We start from the raw sequence: 10,368 nt of genomic DNA, 5'->3' as shown, positions 1-10,368 counted from the left end.
TTGGAGATACCAGCCATAGAGATGTCTGCCTTCCCATGAACATACTGGAACTCGCTGGCACTCAGCTTGTGGTGCTCAAAGCGCCAAAAAAGAGTACATTTGAAAAACTCAACAGCAAAGTCTCTTTCCAGAAGTCAAGACCCAGTAACTCAAGATTATCTGCAGACCTTTTTGTGAGCAGTTTCATGCAGGAACTATTATCTTTCTACCGCACTGCACCGTATCACTGCGCAGAAGCAAGCGTGCACAGCCCAGTGTCCAGGATATAATGTTAGCAGTTAGTGTTTCTGCAAACCACAGATACGTCCAAGGTTGACATTTGTTCCAAACATAACATAAAATGATCACCTTATATGCTTATTAGTCACCTTTCATGTCAGGAGGCAGAAGGGAAGGTGATGGTGTTATCACAAGCCAACAAGGCTGACAAACAGCCGAAAAACATCATGGTTTGATGTTTGAGTCACACCACTGGGTATTTTTAAGGACACCTGCAGACATTTCCAGCTGTTTTTGTGGCCTCAAACAGGCTATTTTTCTTGGGAGTAATTCTTGATTATGACAGGAGATGAATTTAGTGACTATTGGGGCAGCAATCAGGATGTTTTGTACGATTTGTTGACTCTGCATGTGAGTTTTTTAGTGTTTGTTAGGTTGAAAACATGAGCTGACAAATGGCAGTTTAATGCAAAGTGACTCACTGCACAATCAGCCTAAACCATTAACTTGTCTTTTTCTTCTTCTTTTATTTGTCTGCCCTCTGTGGTTCAAAGTTTCCTGCTTGTTTCACCTCTGATCCACTGCTTCTGTGCTCTGTACACCTGTAACAACAGTCAGCAAAATGAAAAGAAAAGAAAAAAAAAAGAATCTAAGAGAAAAACCTGGTGATTAAACCAATAATACAGGGAAACACTTTTTTAGGAGTTTCTGTAGGCCTTTGGTTCGACACCACTGGCCATAGAAGTGAAACTCTGCTGCCATCGTGTGGGTTTAAAGGAGGAGCAGATCTGTGTAAGTCCACTAGGTGTCACTGTGTCCAAATCCAGTAAATCTTCTCACATATCTCCTCACATCAGGCTGGTTTATTCTGATCAATGGTTAGAGGAAGCCTCCATTCTTCATGCTGTTCCTCATCGGGTGGAGGCTCTCCAAATAAACTCTTCTGAGGCGGTTGTTGGTCATTAGGTCATGATTTCTGGACCGCAGCTGCAGCGCGTCAGTCCCACAGCCCCGTAACATGCTGCAACCACGTCCCACACCTCCAGGAGTTACGTAAGATGAACATCATCGAGGCCGAGTGTGATGAAGACATTTATCTGACTTGATGCTCAGTGCAGTTCGAAATGACTTCTGGCACCTGTGGAGTTTATTTCTATGAAATCCAACATTGTGAAAGGATTTCTGTTTCTTACATTGGTGACAAAAAAGGAGGAAGATGTTTTCTATTTTTTGTTATTCTTTAACTGGACTTCATGTTCCCCAGTGGAACAATGAATCACAGTGCACAGACTCATTGTTTCACTGCTCTCTGTAGGCATGTTGTTGGCCACGTCCCAATCAGTGATCTCAAAGCCCGGCCCGTTAGCCAAGTGGACCCACCAGCTTTTCATTCATTGTCGATGACAAATAAATGAACTGTGACCTGAAAGTGATGAAAAATTGGTAATGTGGTAACCAATCACACTCGAGCTCTGTTAGATATTTATTATTATGTCCTATTATCACTCTATTTATCGGTGCATTGTTTCTGGTTTGTCATTTCCTGTTTTATTTTGTAGCTTTATATCGTCTTGTGTCATGTGTTACGTTCCACTTCCTGTCTTCCCCCCTTTATCTGCTCACCTGAGTTCCTCCCCAGCCTGCTTCATTCATCTGCCCTGTTGTGTTTTTCCATAATATCAGCTCCTTCCCTTCCTCTACTGATTCCCCTCACCTGTGTGTCTCCGCCTCTCTCCACCTGCACCTCATCCTCTCGTTAGTGTAGGTTGTATTTAAGTCCAGTCATTAGTTTAGTCGTTGTTGGTTAGTCTCTTTTCGTCCTGCGTCTCCTGAGGTCCTGTGCCTTTTCCTCATCCCTGTTGTCCGTGGCCTCTGGTTTGTCTTCAGTTTTGTGCTTCTTTTGAGTGTTTTCTTTGGACTTTCTTTTGTCTGCCTGTTGTAGTTTGCATTTTTGTTTTTTTTTGTCTTACTCATCTTTCCATTGACCCAATTTAAAAGAACTTCCAGGAACTCTTAACTGGTTATGAAACAGTCTGAATGTAATACTTATACCTCTATATGAGGGACTTAACCAAACAAGAACATCAGCAAGAAGATTTGCTGTTTCTATATAGTTATTATAGGTGTTGCATTGACGTAAAGGCGCCGAAACTGAATACAAACAGGCAACATTACGGTAATTATTCAGTGGGTGTAGCCAGGATTTATACGTCTAAACAATGCCTTCACCTCATTATGTAACATCTGTTCTTCTCCAGCTGTTACAGTCGGCTCTAAATATCCACCAAAATATTTCCAAATCAGTCTCAGTTTATCTGGGCCACTGAGACCTTAAAGAGAAACTCCCCGAAATGACTCTTGATTATTTATTCCTGACAGTAACCGGCCAAACAAAAGTTGAGGTCGGTGACATCTCAGCCAGATGTTTCCAGCAGCTAGAGTTGAGTTTGACATCAGAAGATTGCGGTAAACATGAGGTGTTTAGAGCTTCTCAGAATCAAGGAGTGAGAGATCCTTTTTAAATCATGTTGTACTGAAGTTCCACCTAAATTTTATTGTTTCGAGGTGAAAATGTCTTGTTGGTGCTCCTGGAGGGAACTTTTATGTCAAGCAAACATGTAGTTTTGTAAGTTTGTGTTGTTTACAGACATGAAGAATTACTTATTGAATAAGTTTTTAAAATCAAGCCCCACATCTTTCACTTTGCTGTTGAAACACAGAATATCTGCAGCTTAGAATTAAATCAAGTGAAATAGGAAACATATCTTTATCATGTTCAGTCACAATTTATCAGTTTCTTGAATGACGCAGATTGTTTTCTGTTTGAGGGATAAAGAGGTTCACTTCAGGTCAGCTCCTCTGCTCAGCCAAATACAACCACAGAGCACTGTCATTAATGGATCTCTTACATGGTCGTCCAGATGAAGCTTGGATGTAAGCTTGTCGGTAAAAGCTTGCGGATGTGATGCTCAGCTAGGCTGACGTGTAGAAAAACATCAGCCTACGAGTTTACATGAGACTGTCCCACTTCCACAGGATGCTCTCCATCTGTCGTGATCCAAGAATCACATTTCTTTTAGTCGAGTGAACCAGGACGAAGCTTACTGCAGGGGTTAGCCCACAAAAATACATCATCCGTGCAGCGCTTTATAAAACTTTAAAACATTAACTCTCCATGAACCTTTCTGCCCGAGTCACGTAGAGGCATTTTCAGTGGCAGTGGTTGTTTAACACTGAAGACAACAAAGATCCCACACAGCTTCATCAAACTACTTCTTTTGAGTTTGTAGTTTTGATTGAGAGATGAGATTTTCTTTTTTTTCACGTCAGTCACTCACAAACCAGAAGCTGCTGCAGTATTTAGTACTTGTGAACATTTTCAGAAATATCCATATTAGCTTTTCGAGTTAGATGAGAAGACCGATATCACCCTGATTCCTGTGCACCAAATTTGAAACTACCACCAGCAGCCAGTAGTTTAGCTTAGCATAAAGACTGGAAACGGGGGGAAACAGCTAGCCTGGCTCTGATGGAAGGCTAAACAAATACCACTACCAGCACATCTAAAGCTGACTCGTTATTACATAACATAATATAACCAATGCGTTAGTCAGGCACTGTAACTTTATTTCATTTTCATTGTAATTTCCTTGAGTCGTAGGACAATTACAACAAAAACATTTCCAGGAACCTGGAACATTTTGGCCACAAAGAGATCCTGGTGTAGTTTTTTCCAATGACCCAGGATCTTCAGTTTTTAAGAAGTGGTGGAAAAAAAAACAACACAAATATGTAAACCAGAGAAAAATCAGTAATTTAGTTCCTAAATCCTGGGAAGTAGTCTTCAATATCAGACCTGAAAGGAGGGGGCCCTGAATTATGATGCAGCTCAGCAAAACCAAGGATTTTTCTGCCAAAGCAAATGGAAATGGTCATTTTTATTAGCTATGAGTTTGCGTATTTATCACACTAAACTAGACAACATGTCCTCGTATACTGATTCTTTATTAGCACTGCGCGCTCATCCGTCTAATGAAGACACTGCTGTCCAGCATCAACGAGACGACTGGGAGCGAGGGAGGAGCTGGCTCTGAGTTCATATTATAAATGGCCCTGCTGATAGACTCCAGAGGAGTCACCATGTTTTGTTTCATAGGAAAAGACAGAAACCAACCAGTACTGCCAATTTTAGGATTTAAGAACCAACTGTGATGCTGCCAGAAGAACAACATGAGAGCAAAACAAGGAGTCCTGCACCCCGCTGCTGTAAAGTCTGTCCAAAAACCCTCTACATCAAAGAAAAGCTGCTTTATTTGCCTTTAAGTGAAGCAATATGAGTGTGATATAAAATGTTAACCCCTGATGTGGGGTTTCAGTCTTTACACAGGAATACTTATCTTACTCATTAAGACTGCCCTGTGAGCATCCTAATATTAACTTCTTTCTGCAAGAGACCCCTGGAAAAACCTGGAAAACAGACCATCCAGAAAAAGGTGTTGTCATCATTTGACAATCAGTGTTTGAAGCTATGACTAACACATCATAGCTTCATGACTTGATAAGGTGCACAAAAGAGGCCTGATCAAGAACCTCAGTGTCTCAAACATCCAAAGCTACCAAACAGTCACACATTAGTCCTTGTTTTCAGGGCCTTGTGATGCGTCCTAGATGCAGAATCGGTTGTTTTCCACTACAGCAGGGTATACAAGATGACGAGAGTGACATGCATTGGACCATTTTCAGCTATGTGTAATCACAGGCTGGCTATGTGTTGAGAAAACTCAATAGCCAGCATGTCTCTTGGCAAAAATAAACTGTTTTAGCCATGCTAAGCCAGGGCTCTCAGGATGGCAGTGACATCATGATCCCCAGAGTTTATATTCCCAGACTCAGGGATGTTTTCAGTGTTTTCGCATACCTTTCTTTTCTCAACATTTACAAGATCAGTCTGTCTTGACCACTTAGGTTGAGTGTGAAAATTACAATGACTGATATTGACGTTTGTTTTAGGAGGCGACCTCTAGTGGCCATAGAAATTATGACGGAAGTAAAAGAGGAAGCCAAGCGAAGTAGAATAAAGAGCGAGAAAGTCTGCAAAGGGAGACGTAAACGGTGAGTTATTTTAACTTTTTAACTGTCGCTGGCAATCGACCTACTGAGTCGTTTAGGTACGACCAGATGGATTGACACAAAACTTTATAAAAACATTATTTTTCCTCTCAGGGTGAAGTGTAACAACATCAGTGATCCTCTGACTTTTCATCTGGTGCCATCCTCACACCTCAAATTTTCAGCTTGTCCAACACGTCGATTTCTTTGCATAGCGCTAATTAGCAACATTAGCACAAGAACATGCTTAACGAAGACAGTGAACATGGTAGACATTGTAACTGCTAAAGATAATCATGTTAGCATTGTCTTTGTAAGCATGTTGGCGTGCTGAAGTTAGCATTTAGCTCAAAGACAAACATGGTAGCATGAGTGCAGAAATGATTAAATTCAGTACTTTGTTGCCTGATGAAGGATGCCAGATGTATTTATATCATACAGTATTATGTCATGTTATCAGGCTACCTCATGTTGTCTCAGGTCCAATCCAGATTCTGCACACACCTTAGAACCTAGAAAGATTAAGTCAGACCTGAATGAGCGAGATGGACCACGGACAGTTGGCCTTATACCTGGTCCAGGTCAGGTCAGGGTCTTAATCTGCCCAAGTCGTCTAAATCCAGCGTAAACCTGGCAGAATGACATGAGGAGAATGTTTTCCACCAAAGATTGAGATTTTGAATCCGGTGATGTTTTCAATAGGAGGACGGACTGTTTCTGGTTATTCTGAAGATCTGCTTTAAGTTGTAGATTTGTCCTAGTTTGACTGTATGATCTCAAAATGTCAGATCCAGACTTGTTTGCCGTGATTTCAACCACAATTAGCATCAAAGATCTGACGTTTTAGTGAAACTAAAGGCTGCCGAGCGGCTCTGACATGAGGACTTCACTGGACTGTGTGGACAGATGGGAGGAGGCCTGAGTCATCTGAGAGACAAACACACACATATACAACACACTCTGCACAGGCCTGGCAGCTGCACGGTAATATATGCCAACTCTGACATTGTTGTTGTCTCTTTTGTCTTTTTCACGCTCTCTTTTTCCAACTCAGACACGCACACACATAAATCAAAGCATTATTGCCAACTGACTCAACCTTAGCCGAATTAAACTGATATATCACACACACAGACACACACACGTACACAAACACACACTCAAACTCCCAGTTTCCAGGAAAACCAGAGCGTTTGAATGTCCTCCAGTGGACTTCACATCATAAACAGGAATGATGAGCTGTCCAACTGACTCTGGAGCCGAGGAGAGACAGGCAGGCAGAGGACACGTCCACCAGGACTGGAGCTTGTTTCATTTATTATATTTTACATCTTTTTGATGTTAATTCTGACTTATTTTACATGCATGACTGACAGAAAACAGCTCTCTGGTGCATGAACACAAACTCATCACAAAATGCAGACTGCTTTATAGTTGAGAAATGGACATAATTCGATTAAACAGAGTGGAACAAATGATCATGTGTAGCCAGACTTTCTCCAGAAAACGTTTCTGCTGTTACACCACAGTATTATGTGACAGGAAATTAAACATCCAGCATGTGAGAGGAAAACAATCATATTATGTTTATTCCCCTTGTGCATTTATTATTATATAACAGCTTCATCATGTTTTAGACCACATACACTCCTGGCAAGGCCTGCCGTCTATTACATTGTTCCTTATAATGTTTGGAGTCCCTTCGAAGGAACTGGATCACTTTGACCCATTGAAAGAACCATAGAACCTGAAAACATAGCATTAGTACCCCTTCAGAGACCACACGATCACCTTCATGTATCTTCTGAACTCCTTGAAGGATGCATGGAGTTCCTTCAAGACCCCTCAAACCACTAGTGGAGCCCCTTAAACCACCAGACACTACAACAATGGATTGCCGTATGCCTGGAAGACCTTGAGCGATGCCTGGAACCCCTTCACTGACCAAAGAAAAGTTTAACGGATCATTAAAATCCAATCACAACCCCAAAGAGCTTTGCAAGGGAACATTTTCATGATCACTGAAACCCATTCAGTGACCACTAGAACCTGTAAAAAAGACCATAAGTACACATTCAAGGACCGCTAACTCACCTTCAAGTATCATTGGAATTCCTTGAAGGATGCATGGAGTTCCTTCAAGAATCACATCAAGGACTAGTGGAGCCCCTTTAACCAGCCACTACAAGAATAGACTGAGCTCCTTTCAGACAATTATTACCCATTTAAGGAACTCCTTCCAGGATGCATAAAAGTCCTTAAAAGTTCCCTTGGACTTCTTCATAGCCTCCTGGAATCCATTCAATGACCAGAATAACCTCTCATCAGATCATTTGACAACATTTCAGTGGAACATTGTCACTGGAGTTCTTCAAAGACCATTGGATAACCTTCAAGTCTCTTTGGAAGGTGTTCAAGGGTCATTGGAAGGTCTCCAGAGACCTAGTCCCTTCAATGACCACTGGAAACTCTCAAGGGATCACTGGAACTGCTTCAAGGACCATTTGAATCCCCTCAAAGACCCCTGGAACCCAATCAAAGGGCCTTGGAAATCTCTAGAGAAGCTTGAACATACACACATTCTCTTTATTCAGTCAGTCTTGAGATCATCAGCGCAGCTCTCAGACCCTCTCGTGTACGTCTCTATAGCGATGAGGGTGGCAACGGCAACACACACAAACAGAAAGACAGGAAGACGGATGTAAATCCCCTCTGTGTCACGTCCCGTCTCGAACCGATGGGAGCAGCTGGACATGAAAACCCAAAAATTCAGATATTTCAGAAACAACATAAACACATTTACTCGTTCGTAATTCAAAACCTGATTACAGGCGTCGTGTTCAGCTGCTTGTGCACTGAGCACAGACATATGGACGCACATTAAGTCTTGGGGTCATACAAGTGAATACCGCGCACACACACACACACACACACACACACACACACACACACACACACACACACATGCATGAATAAAACACTCACATAAAGACAGAACTGTTTGAAGCTGGTTCAAAGACATTAACATAACTCACTCTGTCACATTTGTGCGTATAGATGTTGACTCGCACTTTCACTCTCTGCCTCTCTTTATCACTCAGATTTACATGTTGTCACCACATTTATTCCAGACCTACTCACACACACTGGAACACACACACACACAGAGACACACACACCCTTCGGGGATCCGACTCTGGGTGGATTTTCTTGGCTTCCTCCTGCAATAACTCTGAAAACTCGGTGGTGGCTGGAGCCTTCTGACACAAAACACAACAGCAGCAGCTCTGTGGTGAGTCGAGCCGGACGGGAAGGAAATGAGCCCCAGCAGAGGCTTTACAGTCACATCACACAGCGTGGAGGGACGACTGTGGAGCTGATTGTCAGTTAATTATGTGTAAATATTTACCAACCGGACCAGAAAGAGAGAGCTGAGTGAAAAAGCCTGTCGCGGTGTGGCTGTAAATACAGTCAGTAAAGTTCACAGTGAAAGTGAACTGGCTGGAGTTTCGCTGCAAAAAGTACGGAGGAGAAAATTTGACCTTTTAAGAAATAAATGCACGGATTAAGTCCAATTAGCATCTCCCAGAGGCTGCAAGGTTCATCATACCCTGCAACACGAAACTGGTGGACCAAACACACAACACACTGATGATTTAGATGATGATTTAGATGAAGAATTACCAGTAGTTGTACCGCTACTTTGCAGGTTACTTGCTGCATCGTAGCCATAGTAGCACATTTAAATGAATTTATTTTGTTGGCAATTGTGAAGGCTAATGAGCGCTGGCTGCACTGTCTGACACTGGTAAATGAATACATCTGGAGACCTGCTGCAGTCACCGCAGCTAAACTAGCTGTTGATGGTCAGTGTTAGAGAGTGAGATCTTCCAGCAGTGAGAACATTTAATCCAAAATCCTGCAGTGCTGCTTGAGTTTGTAACATTTAAGCTTTAACGTCTCCATTTCGATCACTGGCACTCGAACAGCCACAGAGCACTGAATGTTCAGGATTGTTTGTGGTTTGAAATGTTTCAACATCAGGGAGACAAATCACTTGCTTCAACACTGTCGTCTACAGAGCTGGACATATGATGTCATAGAAAACCTTGACATTGAGTGTTTAGTGGTCAGAACAATTGACAGTTTCTGAAACAGAGCTCTGCGTCATGCTGCTAACGACGTGTCTGCTCTCTTCTAAATAAAGGTTACTGAGGCGGTGACTGACACTCACGGACGAGCGATTCACTTCAGTCGTGTGAAGTCACTAATTTGTGTTTGTGGGTCACAAACAACTGGCTGAACAGTCAATTAGAAGGCTGTGAACATTGTTGTGTCGTCAGTATGAATACACAAAAACACAGTTCAGCATTACTGCTGTTTAAAATCTTTTTTAAAAAACCAAAAATGTGTTTCTTTTTCAGAATTGTACTCAGCTGTTAAAGGTGAGCTCGCTCATCCTCGGGGGAAATAAACAGTGTGTTTGAGTCAGGAGTTCAGACAAAAGTGTGAAATCAGGGAACAGTGACTTATTATTTATTAATAGTATTAGTAATTGTAATTAAATAGACAATTTATTTGTAAAAACCTGTAGCCGCACAGTTCCCAGTCTCATATTCAGGGTTCAAAACCCAGCTGAACTTTTCCATCACTCTACTGAATTGTCTCGCATGGAAAAATCATTTGTTGCACACCAGCACTTACTGAGGATCAATGGAAATGTGCAGCCTGCAGAGTACCATTACGTATGATTACATAATAAAGTTAGACTGAAGGGCATAGTAGACTATCTTTAACTCAGCATTATTAAAACTATCATTTTCACAGTAAAAGGGGTGTAATGAATCGATTGATAAGGATAGCTGACTGACAAAAGTAAGAATGAAAAACAATGGTTTTTCATTCTTACTTTTGTTGAAGAAACATGAGGGGCTGTAACAACTTAGGCCCTTTGCTGATCTTGTGTCTGTTTCTTTGGGTTAATTGTGATAGAAAATATGTATAATTTACTTTTATTTGTACTTCTTAAAGTGACTACAA

The sequence above is a fragment of the Pagrus major genome, chromosome 20, assembly GCF_040436345.1.
Source record: "Pagrus major chromosome 20, Pma_NU_1.0".
In the NCBI taxonomy this organism is placed as follows: domain Eukaryota; kingdom Metazoa; phylum Chordata; class Actinopteri; order Spariformes; family Sparidae; genus Pagrus; species Pagrus major.
Note: the sequence above shows the minus strand (reverse complement) of the source record.